A 23,219-nucleotide genomic window follows, 5' to 3' on the forward strand; every position below is an offset into this window, starting at 1 on the left:
GCGAAAGAGTGTGGTCGACGCCTGAGTGGGCTTTATAGGCGCGGGTGCGGGCCATGGCGTCGGCTGGCCGTTGGCGCGACGCGGGGTGCGCGCGGGCGTGCTCTGGCGCACACAGAGCGCGTCGAACACGTGGAGCTTTTCTTCTGCCCGTGTTCCACAGCTCACCCAAGTCGCAAACGTGCGAATCTTGGCAAAAATCCGGCGCGAGTCTTTTCCTGGCACCTAGGGCTGTCTCTCATCTGTGAGTTGCCATGGCAGATATGGCCTAGGTAGGGAGATCTTCGGTCGCCAAATCAGGTATGTCACTCTGCCCACCTCGCGACAAAAACCATGCCAAGGCATGTCAAACGTCAAGGTCTCGGGCTCAGCTTTTTCCAGTGGGTGCCCTAGGTGGTATGCCACATTTTTGGTATAGAACTTAGGTGGTTTTGGTGCCAGCTTCGAGGTGAACACGGTTGATCTTTAGTGTAGGCGTAGTTTTTAACTTAGAGAGAATTAGAGAGCTCTAGCTCTCTCTCTACTTAGGGAATGGATTTGGGGTTTCTCCAGGGGTCTTTTTGCAATATTTCCTTCCCACAATTGCTGGTTATAAGGTTACTTAAAGTTTGGTTAAAGATTACTCATGGTTTGCACATTTGCTCACTCTCTCCCCCCTCTTAACCATGGCTTTGGGAGATAGGGTTCAAGAGAGGTCTAGGGTTTTCCCTCCTCTTGCCCAAGGTAGTAAGTGCACAAAGGTTTGAGTGATACTTCTTAGGTCATTAAAATCTTGGTTAACACATGGTCTCCAAGGTTCTTATGTTCTCCTTAAGTTTTTTTACCACATGTGATCACAGTCCTTAGTACCAAGGTGTGCTCTAGTCATGGTAACACCTGAGGTGTTACACCAACAACGTCGAGCGAGTAACCGCCACAGAGACTCGACTTTCCCGCGCTGGAACCCCGTACAGTGGAACCAAGCGAGGATGAGTCGGCAGAACTATAGGAAGATAGACTCAATCAGTTCACTATCTCTTAGGTGCGCATTGTTATCATACCCGCATGTATTGCCTCACGGTCAAATATATAAGGCCTAGGGGGCACCCCTTCAGATCGATCTCACTACTCAGCCATCCACCCCAGCTCTCTACGTTCTAGCGTTAGAGAGCTCCCTTGTAATCCACCACATAAAGCATTCTCGCTAGGACGTAGGGTGTTACGCATCTCAAAGCAGCCCGAACCTGTACACCATTATCTATTGTTTCTCGTGCACCTTGCACGAACCATTGAGCTATAGTCGATAACACCGTCCTACTCCTAAAAACACCTTGAGGGGCAACCCCGGGTGTGCGGTCGGACCCAAAACACCGACATGTACAATTGTAAACTATAGTATCTCAAAACTACATCATTTCAAAACTGCATTTCTGAAAGTCGCCTAGAGGGGGAGGGTGAATAGGGCGAATCTGAAATTTATAAACTAAAGCACAACTACAAGTCGGGTTAGCGTTAGAAATATGAACGAGTCCGAGAGAGAGGGTGAAAAACAAATCGCAAGCAAATAAAGAGTGAGACACAAGGATTTGTTTTACCGAGGTTCGGTTCTCGCAAACCTACTCCCCGTTGAGGTGGTCACAAAGACCGGGTCTCTTTCAACCCTTTCCCTCTCTCAAACGGTCACTTAGACCGAGTGAGCTTCTCTTCTCAATCAAACGGAACACAAAGTTCTCGCAAGGACCACCACACAATTGGTGTCTCTTGCCTCGGTTAAAATTGAGTTTGATCACAAGAAAGAATGAGAAAGAAAAGAAGCAATCCAAGCACAAGAGCTCAAATGAACACAAATGTCGCTCTCTCTAGTCACTATTTGACTTGGAGTGATTCCGGACTTGGGAGAGGATTTGATCTCTTTGGTTGTGTCAAGAATTGAATGCTATAGCTCTTGTAATGTGTTGAAGGTGGAAAACTTGGATGCTATTGAATGTGGGGTGGTTGGGGTATTTATAGCCCCAACCACCAAAAGTGGCCGTTGGAAGGCTGTCTGTCGCATGGCGCACCGGACAGTCCGGTGCGCCACCGGACACTGTCCGGTGCGCCAGCCACGTCAGCCGGCCGTTGGGTTCTGACCGTTGGAGCTCTGACTGGTGGGGCCTCTGGGCTGTCCGGTGGTGCACCGGACAGGTCCTGTAGACTGTCCGGTGCGCCTTCTGCGCGTGCTCTGTCCTCTGCGCGCGCAGGCGCGCATTAAATGCGTTGTAGTTGACCGTTGCGTGTGAAGTAGCCATTGCTCCGCTGGCACACCGGACAGTCCGGTGTGACACCGGACACTGTCCGGTGCTTCACCGGATAGTCCGGTGAATTATAGCGGAGTGACCTCCCATTTTCCCGAAGGTGGCAAGTTCAGCTTCGAGTTCCCTTTGGGATGTCTTTGGCTCTCTTTATTTGAACCCATCTTTGGTCTTTTTATTGGCTTGTTGTGAACCTTTGGCACCTGTAAAACTTATAGACTAGAGCAAACTAGTTAGTCCAATTATTTGTGTTGGGCAATTCAACCACCAAAATTAATTTAGGAAAAGGTGTAAGCCTATTTCCCTTTCAATCTCCCCCTTTTTGGTGATTGATGCCAACACAAACCAAAGCAAATATAGAAATGCATAATTGAACTAGTTTGCAAAATGTGAGTGCAAAGGTTACTTAGACTTGAACCAATATAAATTCTCATAAGATATGCATGGATTGTTTCTTTATATTTTTATCATTTGGGACCACGCTTGCACCACATGTTTTGTCTTTGCAAATTCTTTTGTAAATTCTTTTCAAAGTCTTTTTGCAAATAGTCAAAGGTATATAAATAGGATTTTGAGAAGCATTTTTAAGATTTGAAATTTTCTCCCCCTGTTTCAAATGCTTTTTCCTTTGACTTAACAAAACTCCCCCTAAAAGAAATCCTCCTCTTAGTGTTCAAGAGGGTTTTAGATATTTAATTTTGAAGATACTACTTTCTCCCCCTTTTGAACACAATAAGATATCAATTTGAGAATCTTTTTTTTAAATTAGGTGGTGGTGGTGCGGTCCTTTGGCTTTGGGCTAATACTTTCTCCCCCTTTGGCATGAATCGACAAAAATGGATACTTGAGTGAAATATAAGCCCTTTTAAACTACTTTCTCCCCCTTTGGCGAACAAAATATGAGTGAAGATTATACCAAAGATGGAGAGTTGCTCGGAGCGGCGGCGAAGGGTGAGTAATTTGATGGAGTGGAGTGGAAGCCTTTGTCTTCGCCGAAGACTCCAATTCCCTTTCAATCTATGACTTGGTTTGAGATACACTTGAAAACACATTAGTCATAGCATATAAAAGAGACATGATCAAAGGTATATTAATGAGCTATGTGTGCAAAATATCAAAAGAAATTCCTCGAATCAAGAATATTTAGCTCATGCCTAAGTTTGTTAAAAGTTTGTTCATCTAGTGGTTTGGTAAAGATATCGGCTAATTGTTCTTTGGTGTTAATATAAGCAATCTCGATATCCCCCTTTTATTGGTGATCCCTAAGAAAATGATACCGAATGGCTATGTGTTTAGTGCGGCTATGCTCAACGGGATTATCCGCCATGCGGATTGCACTCTCATTATCACATAGAAGAGGACTTTGGTTAATTTGTAACCATAGTCTCTAACGGTTTGCCTCATCCAAAGCAATTGTGCGCAACAATGACCTGCGGCAATATACTCGGCTTTGGCGGTAGAAAGAGCTACGGAATTTTGTTTCTTTGAAGCCCAAGACACTAGAGATCTTCCCAAGAACTGGCAAGTCCCCGATGTGCTCTTTCTATTAATTTTACACCCTGCCCAATCGGCATACGAATAACCAATTAAATCAAATGTGGATCCCCGAGGGTACCAAAGCCCAAACTTAGGAGTATGAACTAAATATCTCAAGATTCGTTTTACGACCGTAAGGTGAGCTTCCTTAGGGTCGGCTTGGAATCTTGCACACATGCATACGGAAAGCATTATGTCCGGTCGAGATGCACATAAATAGAGTAAAGAGCCTATCATCGACCGGTATACCTTTTGATCTACGGATTTACCTCCCGTGTCGAGGTCGAGATGCCCATTGGTTCCCATGGGTGTCTTGATGGGCTTGGCATCCTTCATCCCAAACTTGTTTAGAATGTCTTGAATATACTTCGTTTGGCTAATGAAGGTGCCCTCTTGGAGTTGCTTCACTTGAAATCCTAAGAAGTACTTCAACTCCCCCATCATCGACATCTCGAATTTCTGTGTCATGATCCTACTAAATTCCTCACATGTAGATTCGTTAGTAGACCCAAATATAATATCATCAACATAGATTTGGCATACAAACAAATCATTGTCAAAGACTAATACAGAGGAGATTACTAAGGAGATTTTGGAGGGTTTATCTGAAGATACTGGTGACAGTGACAGTTATGATGTGGATAGTGGTGGTGAAGACTCCGAAGATCGACCTTGGCGACCAAGCCATGCGGTTTTTGGTAAATCCAGTATTAGAGAAAATCATCTTGTCAATATGAGGGGCAGATATTTTCGGGACTTGTCCGTTGTGAGGGCTGACGAAGGAGAGAAGACTTGTCCGACTCCTGAGGAAAATGAAGTCATGGTATTCCGAAGCTTCTTGAAGGCTGGATTACGATTTCCCTTGAGCAGTTTTGTTGTGGAAATACTGAAGATATTCGAAATCTACCTTCACCAACTTACCCTCGAAGCAATCATAAGGATGAGCATCTTTGTGTGGGCCGTGAGGAGCCAAGGTTTGGAACCCAATGCGAAAAGTTTCTGCAACATACATGAGTTATTGTACGAGACAAAACCCTGGGGTAAAGAACAGTATCACAATAATTTTGGCTGCTATAGCTTCGGCGCCCGGTCTGGGTCAAGCTGCCCCGTGCCAACCTTTCGAAAGAGGTGGCCCGGCGATTGGATGATGGAATGGTTTTACGTGAAGGATGACTTGAAATCACGGGAAGATATTAAAAGTATCATTATGCGTCCTATCTGGCAACGCTTCGGCCTACGGAGGCCGAAGGTTGAAATGAATGAAGCAGCCGAAGAATGCTAGAGAGCCTTCGGTGTTGTTTGCTTTTTTATTGGGACAAGGGATTTGGTCCAAGAACACATTGCCTTCAGAGTATGGCCACTTGTGGAAAAATGGGAAATGCCGAAGGAGACCATTAAAGAAACTGACGAAGATGGACTAGTCAGGCTGAAATACACATTTAAATATGGAGATAAATTCACTGAGCCAGATGATGACTGATTGAAAAGTATTGAGGCCATCTGTGATGAAATGCTTGGTGTATACTCAAAGGCCGAAGATACTGCATTATCGGCGGCCTTCGGAGGCCGAAAGAGGAAGAGGCTCAACCGAGAATTTGATGCAATTGGGTTTGTCTACCCCGACTACCGTTATCCAGCGCGGGGTCAAAAAAGAAAGAATACATCTTCTGCGAAGGAAACTGCTTCAGCCGCTCATAGTGAGCCAGCGCCGAAGAGGAAAAGGGTAAAGGTTCTCACACACCGGCCACGTTATATTGAACCGGCCACAGTGCCTGAGTTTGTCGGTGAGACCTCTTCGGCCACCGAAGCTAAAGAGCCAACTCCCCTGCCAAATATTGAAGTGTTGGCCGAAGTGCCAGCGACTGAAAAAATAGAAGAACCGAGAGCTGAAGAAATAAAGACATCAGAAGTCTTGAGTCCTTCGGCAAAAACTGAGGCAACAAAAAGCCATAAGGGTCCAGCAGTGACCCCTAAAAGAAAAAGGATGGTTAATGTACTAGATGTTTTAGAGACAATTAAATCTTCAAGCACAACTCCAAAGAAAATTGTTAAAACTTCCGAAGTGCACACTGAAGCCTTTGTCGCTGAAGCTTCAAAGCAACAGTCTGAAACTGAAGCCGGGCCTTCAGAGCCCGCCAAGGTGAAATCCTTGGAAACCGAAAAAACAGGAATAGCAGAATAAATTTTGGCTGAAGAAACTGGCACTGCTGCCCCCGTAGCATCTTCCAAAGTACTTGATTATATTGTACGACATGCTTCGGGGAAGAGATTATCTGAAGAAGATATTTTCGAAGCTAATCACTATGCCCGAGAACTAAAGTACCCGAAGGGGGCCTTAGTATTCAATGGCACAGACGAAGATGACTTCTTATACTGCCTCCCAGACAACAAAGAATTATCTCTCTGCCGGGAGATGGCTAAAAGTATGGGGTTTCCGAAGCTTGAAGCTGGCCTCTGCGCTATGACGAAGGACGATCTTGCGGATAGCCTTGCATATAATAGTCTAAAGGTATGAAAATTGTATATTTGGGAATTTATAATTTTTGAATCATTCTTTTATTCTTATACTAATTCTTTTCATATAGGGTTTAATACTGAGAAACGCTTTGAGAGCGCAAAAGAATGCCGAAGACGAGAGCTATAATATTGCTTTCAACAACCTACGAACAGAGGTTATTAAGCTAAGGAACGAAGCTTTGGAAAAAGATAAAATTCTGCTTACATTGGTAGATAAGATAAAGGAAGACGAAGCTACTTCTAAGGCTCAAGCTGAAGCCCAAAAACGCGAAATTGAGGATCTTCGGAAACAACTAGCCAGAGCTAAAGAAGAACGCATACTTGAAGAGACGAAACGAGAACTTAGTGATCAATGGGCAAATCATTTAGAAGGAAATGTTGAAGAGCTTCGTGCATCCAAGAAAAGGTGCTATGACAAATCCATAGAATGTGCCAAGAAAATAAAATCCAGCTTCGCCAGCGTTGGCGCATTCTCTAGCGAGGAAAACTTCACAAGGGGTAATCCAGAAGGCCCGATTGAATGGATCAGTCACGAAGCTGAGGCCTTCGAGGAAATCTTGAATAGCCACGGAGATATATGTGCTTTTTCGGGCGCCAGGGGGATTGCTACTATTTTGGAGAGGAAAGGCTGTGAGCATGTGAAATCTTTAGCACAATCCGAAACTGCCTTGTCCTCCGAAGATATAAAAGACCCCTCGGCCGAAGCAAGCCTGGTTGGTGGAAAATTTTTCACCGACATCTGAGACAATGGCGGCCGAGAAATGGCCCAAGAAATTATTCAAAAAAGCGAAAAAGGCATCCATGATGCTAGAAAGGTAGCAGAGGCTGCTGAGAAAAGCGTAGAGCCCGAAGGGCAAATAGGTATTAATTAGTGATTTTTGGCTCTGCGTTGTAACTTTTTGACTTCGAACTTGTTCATGGTTTGTAATAGTAATATATCTGTATCTTCTCTTCCCTCAGAACCTGCTGAGCTATCTCCGGGCCCCCACACGAAGGGGGATGATGAAATTAGACAGATGGCCGAAGCCATAATGGATAAAGTTGTTGATCAGCTTCTAAACGAAGCTGCAGAAGTAGTCTTAAGGGAAGATTAGATGCTGATGTAAAAACATTTAGATTGTAATGCTTGTTGAGAATCATGTGTAATATTGTGTAACTTTGGATGTAATATATTAGTTGTTTATAATTCTATTCTTTACGATGCATGTAACATTAGATACATACCGTTTTTGAGCCTTTGGCGAAAAAACACCTTCCCTTCTTTTCATGCTTCATAAATAATATCCGTGTTCTTATAAAATCAGTAACCAATTCTCGTAAAATCAATAATCAATAGATCTTTCCATTTCAGAGCTTTGACGAAGATATAACTCTCCAATGGCTATTGTTTGTGCCGTGTCACTATTTCTTCAAAAACGATCTTCGATTAACAAGACCCCCCTTCTTGCGTTGTTGGTGCACTATGATGTATGATGTTATGCTATGCGAATGATGTAATGATGTGATGTTATGCAAAATGATATTTGCCGAAGGTCGACATCTATTTTTCACTGTAAGCCTCCCTTAGGAGCTTCTTCGCCTTTTACTTCAGCGGAATCAGCGTTTATTTTTCGCTGTAAGCCTCCCTTAGGAGCTTCTTCGCCTTTTACTTTCAGCGGAATCAGCGTTTATTTTTCGCTGTAAGCCTCCCTTAGGAGCTTCTTCGCCTTTTACTTTCAGCGGAATCAGCGTTTATTTTTCGCTGTAAGCCTCCCTTAGGAGCTTCTTCGCCTTTTACTTTCAGCGGAATCAGCGTTTATTTTTCGCTGTAAGCTCTGCATTCCCTTCGGAACGACTTTTGAGCAGAAAACTTACACTGCGCTCCCTTAGGAACGACTTTTTACTACTTCGAAGAAATTGCACTGCGTTCCTTAGAACAAATTTTTGATAATTCGAAGGTCCTCCGTGCCACCATAAATTCTTATTCTTCGGCAACTCAAGCCTATGGAGAAGATATATTTTCATTATGATAAAAAGCGAAACTGTTACAAGAGATTGAAAAACGATAAAAGACACTTAAACTTCCCATAATTGTTCCTTACTAACAAGAAAGTAATACTGAATGCGAAAATACGAAAAGCTGCTGTCGAGGTAGGATATTTGTCAGTAAATGTGCTTCGACTCTGGCACAGTGCTATTGACTGTGCGAGCTTCGGACTCCTCTTTGAAGTCCCGCTGGAGGTGAGTGTGTTGACTCCCTTCTGGCTGCTGAGCTCGTTGTGTTGGTGGTGGCGGTGGAGGCTGTTGCCAAGATGCTTGGGGTTGGCTTGCCGAAGCAACAGAAGCTGCAGGGTGATTGCCTACATATTCTGGAATGTAAGGCGAATGGTACGAAGCAGTATGCATGACCTGCTTCGGCTGACTCTGTTGTGCTACAGCTTCTGCTATCTCCTTTTGCTTCTGGATGGTAACATGGTACATCCTGGTGGTATGGCCCTTGTCTTCACCACAGAATAGGCAGTAAATTTTTCTTGGTTGATCCCCAAATCTTCCCCCGAAGCGCCTGGCGCCTCTGCCCCTTGGCGCTGGCGGCCGGAAAGAGCTTTGTTGTTGCCCCGAAGCTTGCGAGGAGTATTGTGGCCTTTGCTGTTGACTCCCTCTATCATCAGTTTGAGTAGAATTGTGAATTGTCCTGACGTGCCTCGGATGGAATCTTCCTCCGAAGCCCCTGGTCATTTCAGAGAACCTGAATGCTTCCTCCCTTCTTTGGCGAAAGTCATTGTCAGCTCGAATATACTCGTCCATCTTCTAGAGCAGCTTCTCCAAAGTTTGGGGAGGCTTCCTGGCAAAGTATTGAGCTGAAGGTCCCGGCCGAAGTCCCTTAATCATGGCCTCAATGACAATTTCATTGGGCATTGTTGGTGCCTGTGCCCTCAGACGCAGGAACCTTCGGACATACGCCTGAAGGTACTCTTCGTGGTCCTGGGTGCACTGGAATAAGGCTTGAGCAGTGACCGGCTTGGTCTGAAACCCTTGGAAGCTGGTTATCAACATGTCTTTCAGCTTCTGCCATGAAGTGATTGTTCCTGGCCGAAGAGAAGAGTACCAGGTTTGTGCAACGCTCTTGACGGCCATGACGAAGGACTTTGCCATGACTGCAGTATTGCCACCATACGAAGATATGGTTGCTTCATAACTCATCAAGAATTGCTTCGGGTCTGAATGACCATCGTACATGGGGAGCTGGGGGGGGCTTGTAAGACTGGGGCCATGGTGTAGCCTGCAGTTCTGTTGACAGGGGAGAAGCATCATCAAAAGCAAAATTTCCATGATGGAAATCTTCATACCAGTCGTCCTCGTTGTAGAAGCCCTCCTGATGAAGCTCTCTGCGAGGAGGCCTTCGGTTCTGGTCATCTTGAGCAAGATGACGAACTTCTTCCGAAGCTTCATCTATCTGCCTCTGTAGGTCAGCTAGACGAGCCATCTTTTCCTTCTTTCGTTGAACCTGTTGGTGGAGCATTTCCAAGTTTTGGATTTCTTGATTCAAATCATCCTTCAAAGGCGTCGGACTAGTGGCCTTCCTCTTCTAGCTTCGGGCCTCCCTAAGGGAAAGGACATCCTGATTGGGATCCAGCGGCTGCAGAGTGGCAGCCCCTGTGGCTGAAGCTTTCTTCGGCGGCATGACGAAGGTGATGCTTGCCGAAGGTGTTCAAAACTCAAGAAATGGACGTGAGTTCATCGGAGGTGGGCGCCAATGTTGGGGACTTGTTCTCAAATGCTGAGAGTTAAGAACAAGGCAACATGAAAAGTGTTAAATGTTAAAGTCCTTCATCCTTATAAACATTATGTCGCATCGAATATAATGAATTCTGGACGAAGGTTACGAAGGAAAAGACCTTCGTAAGTTTGATAGATGATGAAGAAGAACACATATATGAAATACAAATAATAATACAAATATTTTCATTAACTTATTTTTATTATCAAATCCATAAAAACAAATTATACCTTCGGATTGATGAAAAGTAAAGGTACAGGCGTGATGCAAAAAGCGAATGCCAAGTCAGCGTGAACAGTACGGGAGTACTGTTCATCTATTTATAGGCACGGGACGCAGCCCGTGTAAAATTACATTAATGCCCTTTACATTTATCAATAACTCTATAGTAATTCTTCGAGGTCTAATTTGGCTTTTCATCTTTAAGTCGGTTCCCCTTTTCTGCCGTCATGCCGAAGCTTTTCTGCACATAGCTTCGTGATCGTCTTATCCTTTGTCGTGATCGCCTTCCGTCCTAGTCAAGCTTCGTCTTAACCATGCTCTTGTATACCCGCAACCTGACTCCGAAGATACCTGTTCGCATATTTCACTTGGAAAACATTGTCAAATCATGTTTTTGAGGACCTTCGGAAGCCGAAGGCCCCCAACAGGGGGAAACCCGCGCCAGCGCCGGAGACTTTGCGCAGACGTCCCTGGTTATTCGAATAATTGGTAAAGAATCCCTACGCACTATTTATCTGTCTCACTGACGTTCACACTTAAGCCCCTGTACTTCTGTTTCTTCACAGACCCAGGTCCACGACGGTGAACGGCGGCGTGCGCGCTCCGGCGAACCTATACCGGCCGAAATACACAACGACTAGGGTTCTAACTTGGTTGACACCTAATCCCACCCTAGTGACCCTAATCCCTCCATCAATTGCACAAACCGGCCCGGAGTTCTTCTGCCCACGACGACGGCGAACACCGAGGACAAATCAAGGTGTTCCCGGTGATCAAGCACGGTCTAGCTCAATTGGTTGAGCTGACAAGCATTCCTAGCATGCAAGCATGCTGAAACGAGGGTGAGGAGGGCGAGAGCGGACTTGGAGACGGTGGTCCACGACGCGGTGACTCACGACGGCACGGAGAACCGAATTGGTGGAAATCTCGATTGCTCGAGCTATGGTGAGTAATCGGAGGCGAGGAGCGATGCACTGGGTGCGTAACAAGCTAATGGAGCACGCTGAGCGCTCAATTTATAGAGAGCGACCGTGAGTACGACAAATTTGAATGGAGAAGAGCTTGGGGTGAGAAAGGGGAGGAGTCAACAGAGGCCGCTATCGTGGCACTCACAGGCTAACTTACTACGGTGGTCACTGCTGAGTCCTAATAGCTTGCGACAACGCAGTGAATTGACTATAGTGTGGTGCAATCGCGGTGAACTATGATCTCCACGGCGATGACCGTCTGGCCACGTTGCGGCGCAAGTGGGTACGGCGACAGGGTGGCCAAAGTGCCCCGACTTCATCCCTGGCTCGAGATCTTTTACCCTGAGTCGTTATCCGCGCTCCATTGGGCACGAATCACCGCGCCGGCGCGAATCCAGGAGCGGGGATCACCGGCGGCGAAGTGCAGTGTATCTACTGATCTTTGTCAGGCTATTGTACCATCAGAACCTTCATTAGTCTGTCTGACAGAGCATCTTCAAAGGTGTTTTTCACAAATTTTTATGTGGCAACTCCCTAATCCGTCTTTAACAAAGTTAATCCTATATACCAGCTCCAATTCGACCATAGGAACCTGGGTCATTTACTCACTCGATTAGGCTTAAATCTACTCCAAAGTTTCTTAGAACTCACTGCTAGTCCAGATTCAGTCTCAGGGCTGACTGACAGCTAGACTTTGAGTCCATTTTCCCCAACTTTTGTACAGCACCAATGCTTTGTCAATCAAAGTTGTACTCCTGTCATAGCTCTACAAGATTGATGTATTGACCTAGGGCAAAATCCTCATAAATTAAGAAATACAAGGCTCCAAAGTTGGCTTAATCTCACCGAAATTCAGAGTTAGCCACATAGGTATTCTTGGGACTTTCTACACTTAAGTCCAATTTGCTCCGCATAACTTTAAAATCCTCCAATGTAAAAGTTGCTTGGTTTTTGGTGTTCTACCACTTTGATATTTACATTTTGGTTCAAAAGTGTACAGAATTTGAAATCACCCCTTAGGGTACAAATTAGGGTTTTCTAGGGTTCCTTTTAGGGTTTTGAGCACTCTAGGGTTTTTGTGCCACTCAAATCCATCACTCTTGATCTCTTATGAGTATTTCCAATGACTTTTGAGATATTACTCACTTCGGCTTACTATTATCCACATGCCCTAATCCCAGGGTTGAGTATCCTACCCTAGGGTTAAGAGTACTTCAAATCATCCCATCACAATTGTTTTGAAGTTTTACCTAGTGGATGCATTCTAGGTGTAACAAACAAAATGAAATGTCAATGCATATGATGCCATGCTCAAGTTTTAGTGCTAGTAACACCAGGAGTGTTACATCCTTCCCCCCATAAAAGAATCTCGTCCTGAGATTTAAGGTCCTAGGGTAAGTAGTGGAAAAGGAAACATGTCACATCTTTATTGCCTTATTTATCTTACATGGTAGGGGGTGGTATGGGGTTTATTCCAACTTTACAATCAGATACACAAATCTACAGGTTACATGAAGCTAAAAACTTAGGAAAATTTTTCTTCAAGAAATCTTGAGTTTCCCAGGTAGCTTCGTCTTCAGTGTGCTGGTTCCACTGTACCTTATAGAATTTAAGGGTCCTTTTTCGGGTGATTCTGTCCTTTTGATCCAGAACTCAAATAGGATGTTCTGAGTAAGTCAACTCTGGTTCTAAAGTGACATCCACCACATCGATGGTTCGATTAGGATTCCAAAGGCACTTCTTTAATTGAGATACATGGAACACGTTATGTACCGTGGATAATAATTCAGGAAGTTGAAGTATGTACGCTACTGGTCCGCATTGTTCAAGAATGGGAACAGACCAATATATCGGGGTCCCAACTTTCCTTTTACCCCAAACCGATTAACACCTTTCATCGGTGATACCTTTAGGTATACATAATCCTTGACTTGAAAGACCAAAGGTCGGCGTCGTTTATCCACATAGCTTTTCTGCCGAGCTTGAGCTTCTTTCAAGTGGTGTCTTATCCGTTGAACTTTTTCCTCTGATTCTTTAACTAAGTCAGGCCTGAAAAACCACCTTTCTCCGGGTTCTAACCAATTTAAGGGTGTCTGGCATTGTTGTCCGTACAGTGCTTCAAACGATGCCATCTTAATGCTTTCTTGATAGTTGTTATGATAAGAAAATTCTGCCAATGGCAGACAGTCATCCCATTTCTGCGGGAACTCTGGGACACATGCCCACAACATATCTTCAAGTATCTGATTTACTCTCTCAGTTGTCCACTTGTTTGAGGATGATAAGCCAAACTATGGAGTAATTTTGTACCCAAGGATTTGTGCAATTCACTCCAGAACTTGGATACAAATTGTGGCCCTCGGTCCGACACTATTGTTTTCGGAAGTTTGTGCAAACTGAGAATACGAGCAATGTATAATTGGGCATAGACAACAACTGGATGATCTATTTTAACAGGCAGAAAATGTGCTATCTTTTGTAAGCCGGTCAACTATAACCCAGATAGAATCAAATCCTTTAGCTGTCCTGGGTAATCCCACAATGAAATCCATACCAATATCTTCCCATTTCTAGGTTGGGATTGGCAAAGATTGTAATGGCCAAGCAGCCTTCATATGTATGGCCTTGACCCGCCTGCAAGTGTCACATTTTGCCACATAGCGTGCAATTTCAATCTTCATTTTAGTCCACCAATAATGCTGCTTTAAGTCTTGATACATCTTAGTACTCCCAGGATGAATGGAATATCGACTAAGATGAGCTTCATCCAAAATTTGTTGGCGGACTTCAACATCTTTTGGCACTACTATGCGATCTTTAAACCAGATTAATTCCTTATTATCTTTCCTGAAGCAATTTGCCTTGTTGGCTTCCATTTTCTCATGAATGTACTTCGTACCTTTATCTGTTCTTTGAACATCAATAATTCTTTGCAGAAGAACTGACTCAAGCTTCACATTTGCCAAAATTCCTTGCTGCACTATCCCCAGATTCAACTTCTCCATTTCTTGACATATAGTGGTGTCAGGTGCTCTTACTGTAAGACAATGGCAAAAAGTCTTGCGACTTAAAGCATCTGCCACCACATTAGCTTTTCCTGGGTGATAATGGATTTCCAAATCATAATCTTTGATTAGCTCAAGCCATCTTCTCTGCCTCATATTTAGTTCTGACTGGGTAAAGATATACTTCAAACTTTTGTGATCCATATACAGATGACAGATATTTCCTAGTAGATAATGACGCCAAATCTTGAGGGAATGAACGACTGCAACTAGTTCCAGGTCATGAGTTGGGTGGTGCTCTTCATGCCGGCATAGTTGTCTTGAAGCATAAGCTATGACTCGTCCTTCTTGCATCAAGACACATCAGAGTCCACTGCCTGACGTGTCACAAAACACATCAAAAGATTTTTCAATATCCGGTTGGGCCAACACCGGGGCAGTGGTCAACAACACTTTTAGCTGCTCAAAGGCTTCATTACATTTTGAGGACCAATCAAACTTTGTATCATTCTTCAATAATCCCGTAATGGGTTTAACAATCTTGGAGAAATCTGGAATGAACCTACGGTAATATCCAACCAGTCCAAGGAAACTCCAAACTTGATGTACTGTAGTGGGCGGGTTCCACTCTAGAATATCCTTGACTTTGCTAGGATCGACCACAATCCCTTTAACAGACAATACATGTCCAAGGATCTGGATTTCCTCCAACCAGAACGCGCATTTGCTGAACTTGGCATACAATTGATGTTCCCTTAAGCGCGTCAGCACAATCTGAAAGTGCTTTGCATGCTCCTCTTCATTTTTTGAATAAATCAAAATGTCGTCAATGAAGACCACCACAAATTTATCCAACTCGGGCATAAATACCGAGTTCATTAAGTATGTGAAGTGGGCTGGAGCATTTGTTAATCCGAAAGACATGACCAGATATTCAAATAACCCGTACCGCATCGAGTTCATTAAGTATGTGAAGTGGACTAGAGCATTTGTTAATCCGAAAGACATGACCAGATATTCAAATAACCTGTACCGCATGGTGAATGCGGTCTTGGGTATATCCTTGGGTCGAATATGGATCTAATGATAGCCTGATCTGAGATCAATCTTGGAAAATACGCGGGCTCCAGTGAGTTGATCGAACAGAATATCGATCCGAGGAAGAGGATACTTGTTCTTGATGGTAACCTCATTGAGGGGTCTATAGTCCACACACATTCGTAGTGTCTGATCCTTCTTGACAAAAATTGCTGGATATCCCCACGGTGATGAGCTGGGTCTAATGAACCCCTTTTCCAGCAAATCTTGTAGTTGAGTCTTGAGTTCTGCCAGTTCATTAGGTGGCATGCGGTACGACCTTCTAGAAATAGGAGTCGTACCGGGCTTCAATTCAATCACAAATTCCACATCCCTCTCAGGAGGCAATCCGGGCAAGTCTTCGGGAAAGACATCCGGAAATTCACATACCACTAGAATATCCCGAATTTCTTGTACTATGGTTTCAAAAACTTGTCCATATGCTTTGACTGGGACAACTATAGGGATGGACAGTTGGACTTCTTCATGACCATAACTTAGCTTAATGGTCCTTTGGCCAGTATTGATGATGGCTTTATTCTGGGCTAACCAATTCATTCCTAGAATCACATCTATATCTTGCCCCTTTATAACAATCATATTTGTAAGAAATTCCCATTCGGCAAAAGTTACGGGTATGTGGAAGGCTACTTCCTTAGTAAATATTCGGCCCCCAGATGAATGGATAACAAATCCCTCCCTTGATTCAGTGCAATGTATGCAATATTTCTCCACAAAAGTCTTGCTTACGAAGGTATGTGATGCACCAGAATCGAAAAGGATAACCACTGGGTGGTTAGCAACAAGAAACATACCCATCATCACCGGTTCGCCTTCCGGTGTAGTAGCCACCTAGGTATAATAGACCTGTCCAGTTTTCTTGAAATTCTTGCCCGTTGAAGAGTTGGTCGTGTTCCCCTTTCCTTGATTTGAGCTCTCAGAAGTCTGCTGAAAGTTGGATTTGTTTTGCTTCGGATATGGGCAGTCCTTGATAAAATGCCCGGACTTTCCACAATTGAAGCAACCACTGGAGGAACTGAGAAGGGCAGGGTAACGAGTACCAGGGGCACTCGGCTGAATGGTAGGAGCGGGGGTAGAAGTGGGACGAATAAATACAGGTTGTTTGAATGGATATGAAGGTGGGCGAGGTGAAAAACAGTTTGGATTGAAAGGTCGGATTACCAACCTTGTTCTCTTTTCAGGTCCTTGAGTTGATTTTCACCCGCATATCCCTTTGACTTTCCGTGTCCCGCATTTTTGGCTTCAACTGCCAGTGTTGTACTGACAGCCCTACTGTATGTAAGGTCCAGACATGTTGCCATCTTACGCTGAAGTCTGTCATTTAACCCCCTCATAAAACAATTCTTCTTTTTTAGATCTGTATCCACGTGATCAATGGCGTACTTGGAGAGGTGGTTGAATTTATTGAGATTGCTTCAGTCGGATGAACTCTTCTAGTTTCATTTGTAACACCCCCTCCGGAACATAATGTTCCCTAAATGCCAACTTGAATTCCTCCCAAGTGACTTGATATCCCGCAGGTTGGATGGCGGAGAAGTTTGCCCACCAAGTGCTGGCGGGGCCTCTTAACTGTTGAGCGGCAAATAGGGGCTTCTGAACCTCGATGCAGTGGATTAGACCGAATTTCTGTTCCATTACTCGCACCCATTCGTTAGGTTCCAAGGGTTCCTCTGCATTGACGAAGAGCGGCGGTCGAGTTTCAGAGAACTCTAGATAGGTAGTATCTCGCGGTCCCTGAGGGGGAACTCTTCCTCTGTGTTGTTGAAATTGGTTACCCGTCATTTCACGCAGAAAGCGCGTGTTGTCGGCGGTGGCACTAACCAAGGCAGCGATAGCCTCGGCCAAGGTAGGAGGTACCGGTGGCGGATTGGGAGTGTCCTCCCCGCCGCGAGATGTACCTGCCCCATCATGTGCACGGGTCCGGGATGGCATCTGAGGCAAAGAAACATTTGAAAAAATATAACATGCCAACATACACCATCTTTATTTCATTGCGGAACAATAATAATTATACATACTCCATTATACAACTCAACTTTTCTTACTTATTTTACATAAGCACAACACTTAGACTATACTACTCTAGTCTTTTTCATCCTTAGTTGTTCCACTGCCTACTTCGGGAGACCGTTCATCTGCCAGATTCATGGAAGGAGGGGCTCCAAAAAGGTCAATCCCCCCATCAGATCCTCCATTTGCTGTTCCAGATGGTCTAGCTCCCATTGCTGCCACATCAGGTGGCACGTTCGGGTGCAGCCGATCATACAATACATGCACTTCTTCATGCAAGGTGTTGCAGTACGCTTGCAGATTTTCGAGGGATGCGCTAAGTTCTGCTACACGAGCTAGAGCTTTGGCTTCACAGTCCCAAGCGAAAGAGCGCGAGTTAACGACCATGGCTGTATCACGTTCCGAAATTTCGTACCGCAGGCAATTAACTTCGGCTATTAGTTCAGCAATGCGGCGACTATCGTGCGCACGCTCCCTGCACCCATGACGTAGTTCCGATCTGAGGCGATCCACTCTGGCCTCCAACTCCCCAATAGGGTCATTGCTTCCACTACTGCTGCCTTCATGCCTAGAGGCCAGCTGATGTCGAGGCACACCCTGAGGCCCAGTTGATTTGTGCTGGGTAGTTTTAGTGTGTACCATATCTCCTTAAGAGGGGAAGATTTATTAGTATTGTTTAAACATGATGCATGCATAGCCTAATAATTATGGGATCAATCTTTCGTCGATCCCTTACTTCCTTATATAAATTGCACTCTGATACCTGATTCTAAAAAGTAAATTACTACCAGAAAGTGGTAAGATGAGAAAGAAATAATATTTTAAGGCGGGTATTAAAAATTCTTTTGAAGTACTACGTAATGTCTGAAGAGACAGGCTTCGCTCCGATACCAGCTGTCACGGAACCTCCCAAGGTATTAGGACCACCTACAAATGTCCTTGTCCTAAGGATCTCATATAATCATGTAGATGCACATAATCACTCGACAAGTTCGGTCATTTGTATCATCATCATATCGCCCAAGAGCGCTTCACCCATCACGCAGACATTACACACATATCCGAAGTAAAGAAATAGCTGAAGCAGATTAAAATAACATAATTTACATTACCAAATATAGAGAGAGAGAACTTATTACAATATCGGGTGTTATGAGTGCATAACTTATTATTACAAAACAGGGAGGTAAAGCATTCTCCCACACATACACAAAGTGTTTTAAACGGGGAGGCAACACATCCTCCCTAGCAGTTTACTGGTTGGCCTCCTCCTTCGGCGCCACCTTTGAGCAAAAACAACAAAACTCCGCTGTTTCATCACCTACAACAACATGGGTTCGAAAACCCTGAGTACGGAGTGTACTTTCGCAAGTCTTACCCGATAAAGGAAAAGACTCTCAAGGATATGCTGGCTTGTGGGATTCAAGGTAAAGCTTGTCAAGATTCAAAGACTCTGTTTTGCAGAAATGCTTACTAACAGTGGATCCTTAAAATCTAGTTTTATTATCAGGTTAAATAAAGTTACTTGCATCTAAGTTCTTCATACCCTAGTTCAAGCACTTGGTTCTTCATACCAGGTCCACCACTGTGAACAGCAGCGTGCGCGCTCTGACGAACCTATACCGGCCGGAATACACAACGGCTAGGGTTCTAACTTGGTTGACACCTGATCCCACCCGTGGCGACCCTAATCCCTCCATCAATTGCACGAATCTGGCCCGGAGTTCTTCTCCCCACGACGACGACGAACACCGAGGACAAACCGAGGCGTTCCCGATGATCTAGCGCAGTCTAGCTCAATTGGTCGAGCCGACAAGCATTCCTAGCGTGCAAGGGTGCTGAAACGAGGGTGAGGAGGGCAAGAGCGGACCTGGATACGGCGGTGCATGGCGCGATGACTCACGGTGGCGCGGAGAACCGAATTGGGGGAAATCTTGATTGCTCGAGCTATGGTGAGTAATCAGAGGCGAGGAGCGATGCACTGGGTGCGTAATAAGCTAACAGAGCACGTTGAGCGCTCAAATTATAGAGAGCGACCGTGAGTACGACGAATTTGAACGGAGAAGAGATTGCGGTGAGAAAGGGGAGGAGTCACCGGAGGCCGCTATCGTGGCACTCACAGGCTAACTTACTACGGCGGTCACTGCTGAGTCCTAATAGCTTGCGACAACGCAGTGAATTGACTATAGCATGGCGCAATCGCGGTGAACGACGATCTCCACGGCGATGACCGTCCAACCATGTTGTGGCGCAAGTGGGTACGGCGACAGGGTGGCCAAAGTGCCCCAACTTCATCCCTGGCGCGAGACTTTTATCCTGAGTCGTTATCCACGCGCCATTAGGCACGAATCACCGCGCCAGCGCGAATCCAGGAGCGGGGATCACCAGCGGCGAAGTGCAGTGTATCTGCTGATCTTTGTTAGGCTATTGTACCATCAGAACCTTCATCAGTTTGTCTGACAGAGCATCTTCAGAGGTGTTTTTCACAAATTTTTATGTGGCAACTCCCTAATTCATCTTTAACAAAGTTAATATCCTATATACCAGCTCCAATTCGACCATAGGAACCTGGGTCATTTACTCACTCAATTAGGCTTAAATCTACTCCAAAATTTCTCAGAACTCACTGCTAGTCCAGATTCAGTCTCTTGGCTGACTGACAGCCAGACTTTGAGTCCATTTTCCCCCATCTTTTGTACAACACCAATGCTTTGTCACTTAATCAAAGTTGTACTACTATCATGGCTCTACAACATTGATGTATTGACCTTGGGCAAAATCCTCATGAATTAAGAAATACAAGGCTCCAAAGTTGGCTTAATCTCACTGAAATTCAGAGTTAGCCACATAGGTATTCTTGGGAATTTTTACACTTAAGTCCAATTTGCTCCACATAACTTTAAAATCCTCCAATGTAAAAGTTGCTTGGTTTTTGGTGTTCTACCACTTTGATATTTACATTTTGGTCCAAAAGTGTACCGAATTTGAAATCACCCCTTAGGGTACAAATTAGGGTTTTCTAGGGTTCCTTTTAGGGTTTTGAGCACTCTAGGGTTTTTGTGCCACTCAAATCCATCACTCTTGATCTCTTATGAGTATTTCCAATGACTTTTGAGATATTACTCACTTTGGCTTACTATTATCCACTTGCACTAATCCCAGGGTTGAGTATCCTACCCTAGGGTTAAGAGTACTTCAAATCATCCCATCACATTTGTTTTGAAGTTTTACCTAGTGGATGCATTCTAGGTGTAACAAATGCCATGCTCAAGTTTTAGTGCTAGTAACACCAGGGGTGTTACAACCGACCTACTAGAGGGTAACCTGAATTAGGGTTTTGGAAGTTTATATTGGTTTAGGACGCTCAATAGTATAATATCCTACAACTAGTTAGACGAGTTACCTTGTGTTAAACTATAATATATAATATATTATGTCTCAGTTTGGTTGCTATATCTAAGAAGCGTTATCCTCCTTTATGTAGTCTAGAAGCCATGTATTCTAGTCGATCACAGTATAGGAGTCTTAGTATAGGGTAGTAGTCCTAGTAGAAATATAATGTAGAAGTCCTAGTAGGATTAGATATGGAGAATTCTAATTGGATGAGGTCTTTTTTCTTGCTTGCGAGGTACTCGATGACTATTTCCCATAAAACACAAGATCACACCTTATACCTCAACTATAACAATAATACATTTTTGTCAGCTTTGTTCACAATAAAGCCAACAAATGGTAAGATCTATCAAACCTCTCATGTCATTGTGTAGATGCTCAATAGTTTACATACCATAACTTCTAAACATTTACTATAAATTCATCAGATTGATTCATAAAAATAGTCGCACCTAACTCTCTATTTAGAAAAGTTGTCTTAACATCTATATATTCGAATGAACAAGAAGAAGGCAACGAGGGCAAAATGTGATGGTGGTGTTAATGTAGGCATGATGGTCTAGTGTCCATGCCATATATACTTGAGGAGAGGAAGACTTTTTTATGCACGTGGGCATAGGAGAAGATGGAGAGAGATGTGGGATGCACCTAGACAATGCAAAGTTACCATAGATGGAGGTGAAGTAACAAATTGAAACTCCCATCGTGATGACTCCACAACTACATAGTATTTTATAGCTCCATCAAATAAAACCTAACCCGCTCCAAACCACATGTTGTTTTGGCACACTAGTGCACATAATGCTTACGACATTGGTGGTGCGAACGGTCCGCGCGCGCGCAGAATCAGTTAGGGTTCCGAGTTTCTTGCAAGATTTGTTACCTAAAACCGCGGATTTAGCTCGGGACACAGATTGAAACGGGTCCGGACCTCCCCTCTATATATATATATGGAGGACTATGGCCGATTAATCATCAACAATCGAATAAATAATCAATTTATATCCCGTTTTTACCTTAGGCATTACGAGTAGTTCTAGTTTAGCTCTTGATTAGCCTTTCCCTACCCTCAAATTCTTCGCTTCTCTTTAGCTCTACGTCGATTAGAGGTGTCTAGGGTGGCCTGCCGACCCTAGAAGAAGCCTAGGACCTCTCCTCCCTGACGGGGTCCCTCCCGGGAGCGAGATCTAGGCGTTGCCGACAAACTCCACCGTCCCTACGCACGCGCGGACTGTCCGGCCTACAGGCGCGAACTGTCTGGCCCATCAGGCAGGGAACCCGAGCCCTGCGCTGGGTCGTGGACCGTCCAGCCCCTGGCCGCGGATCGTCCACGCCCGTGCAGAGAGCACCACCGGCGGTTCTCAACGCAGTGATTGGTGCCCGGATCAGCTCCCACACACTTTTTGGCGACTTCACTGAGGAAATCGCATATAGACCTATCAGATCAGCCCTCAATGGTCGGTTCAAGGGATACTTCTGACGTCTCCCCTAGCAATATCATCGAGCCAACTTGGGAAACCTTGCCGGCTGAAGAACAGCTCCACTTCGAGAAGCACAAGGAGCGGCTGATCCAGGAAGCAAAAGCAAAATTCCTGTCCAACATCAAGGTGGACAGGAATAACAAAGTCGTTCGGTAACAGGTGACAGATCTGGCTTCGCTCTGACCTACTACGACTACCCCCGACGTGAGCAACACAAACGAGCTCCAATCTATTAAAAATTATATAGATGAGCAGCGAGACCAAATGCAAAATATCATAGGGGGTATTGCAGAAGGATTATAAAAGGCTAGTACGTGCATTTGACAAATCTACTATTGCAAATTTTCCTTCGCACGAGGTTGACTTGGGGGAAAACACGCGTGATTCATCAGCTACAGGTTATCACGACCAGTCACAACACCTTTATGGGATGTCGATAAACACGTACCCTAGGCAACCAAAGCCTCCCACGCTCATCGATGATAAATTCGCCGATCTACACATGTATGGACCGTCCGCACGTGAACGCGGACCGTCTGGGCTAGCGGCAGCCGATCCTATTTTTTATCAATTACCGAGACATGCGCCCGAGCCGCCACGTACTGCGTAAACCCTAAACTATCCAGTCAGACCATTCACATATAACGAGGGACGGTCCGTATACAACAACGGACGGTCTAGCCATATGGCCGGACAGTCCGCGCACACAGTCAAGCAGTCTGCGTATATAATCGGACGGTCCGGCACATAGTTATTTGATGAGGATTGTTATCCAAATCTGCATCTATCTCAGCTAAACTTCCCATCACACTATACAATGCACCAGCATCATAGTACATCATCCCAAACCCATAGGGGCGAGTACTTTTCGGCCCCACCTAGAAGGCCGGAAAGGAACAACCACCCCTATGAGCCACATAGGGAAAGGAATGCGCCACAAAACCCAAACCAATGGTGGAAAACAA

Source organism: Zea mays, chromosome 9 (assembly GCF_902167145.1).
Source record: "Zea mays cultivar B73 chromosome 9, Zm-B73-REFERENCE-NAM-5.0, whole genome shotgun sequence".
NCBI lineage: Eukaryota > Viridiplantae > Streptophyta > Magnoliopsida > Poales > Poaceae > Zea > Zea mays.